The 1,821-nt window shown below is 34.5% G+C and overlaps 1 non-coding gene across 1 annotated transcript; it reads left to right on the top strand.

The window, feature by feature from the left end:
• Positions 1–1,141: 1,141 nt before the first annotated feature.
• On the top strand, positions 1,142–1,248 carry LOC125131921 (U6 spliceosomal RNA). The gene has a single exon (XR_007136095.1). It is a non-coding gene; the product is annotated as a U6 spliceosomal RNA (small nuclear RNA).
• Positions 1,249–1,821: the final 573 nt, after the last annotated feature.

The following is a 1,821-nucleotide window of genomic DNA, read 5'->3' as shown; positions in this document are numbered from 1 at the left end:
ACTGTGGAAGCCCCACCAAGCTATTTCTTCTGCTACAAAAATAATAGTAATATCACGATAATGATTAAGATTCATTGAAGATATACAATGTTTCAGACACTGTGTTGAACACAAATTCTGTCTAAATCCTCAAAATAAACCTATATATATGCTATATATTATATAAAATAAGTAACTGCTATATCACATACTATATACAATGTATAATACAGGAGTTCCCATTGTGGTGAAGCAGAAATTAATCCAACTAGGAACCATGAGGTTGCAGGTTCGATCCCTGGCCTCACTCAGTGGGTTAAGGATCCAGTGTTGCCATGAGCTGTGGTGTAGGTCACAGACATGGCTTGGATCTGGTGTTGCTGTGGCTGTGGCATAGGCCGGCAGCTACAGCTCTGATTAGACCCCTAGCCTGGGACTCTCCATATGCAGTGGGTGTGGCCCTCAAAAAAAAAAGACAAAAGACAAAAAATATATATATATATAATACATTTGTATAATTGACATAGTATATAACATATATAATATATATTATATATCATATTGTTATAAAAATATATGTAAATATATGCTATTCATAATTATATACATTTTATATAATATGTACATATGTGTTATATATGTATTATTACATACAAGATAAATTGCTCTAATATAGTAATAATATAATTGAATCTAAAGTGTTAGGCTCTAGGCACCTAATTGGTTTACAATTTGTATTCCCAGAGTTTAACACAGTGCCTGGCGGAGAGTAGCTGCTAAATAAGTAATTGTTAAATGAATGAGTATAATTATGCTTCAGCATGAGCTATAAATCTAAAAACTGTGATACTAATAAAGATAAATGCATTTTAAATGGCACTAATTTTATGGGGTCGTTTAATAGTCAATCAATCTAGGAAAATTCAGTGCATTTACCACACAGTTAGAAAAGTAGATTTCCTGGAGTTCTCTGGTGGCTCAGTGGGTTAAGTGACACTGCATTGTCACTGCAGTGCTTCAGGTCACTGCTGTGAAGTGGGTCAATCCCCAAAAAAGATATCCATCAATGTTGATTAGTTTTAAGCGGTTCATTTTTTTTTACCTCTCATTCTCTCTTTCACATACTGTGTTTTCTTAAATTCTGCTAAATTTTATTGAAGAAGTGCTCACTTCAGCAGCACATGTACTAAAATTGGAATGCTACAGAGAAGATTAGCATGGCCCCCATGCACAGATGACACGCAAAGTCATGAAGGGTTCCATATTTAAAAAAAAATTTATTGAAGAAAACTACACATATAAAAAAGTGTCCAAGTTTTATTTCCCAAGGTGACTCCACCTGAGAAATTACCACATAGTTCAAGAAATAGAGCATTAACAGACTGGAAAAACTCCTCATGCTGTCTTCAAGGTACTGCCCTTAGGCTTCTAAGGATAAATGATATTCTGACCTGTAAACACCACAGGGTTGTGCTGCCAGTTAATACCTTCAATTTCTCAAATTGTGTTTGAGAGATCTGCCAATGTGAGTAGTTGTAAATGATTGGTCCTCATTGTTCTATAGGATTCCATTGTATAACTACATTTGCAATTTATATGTCTTTCTTATTAGAGATGAACAGTTGGGTTGTTTCCAGTTTAGGACTAAAATAAAAGCAATACTATGAACATTCTTATACAAGTCTTTTCCATATATACCCAAAGTGGAATTGCTGAATCATAGAACTGATCATATTTAGTTTTAGAAGACCCTGTCAAACATTTTTTCCCAGATGGTTGACCCTCTCCCTAGTCATACATTAGACCCTTTCCCTAGTCATATATTAGACTTCCTCATCCTCT

This window comes from Phacochoerus africanus, chromosome 7, assembly GCF_016906955.1.
Source record: "Phacochoerus africanus isolate WHEZ1 chromosome 7, ROS_Pafr_v1, whole genome shotgun sequence".
Classification (NCBI taxonomy): domain Eukaryota; kingdom Metazoa; phylum Chordata; class Mammalia; order Artiodactyla; family Suidae; genus Phacochoerus; species Phacochoerus africanus.
The sequence above is the reverse complement of the archived record's forward strand: the minus strand, read 5'-3'. Positions and strand labels throughout refer to the sequence as shown.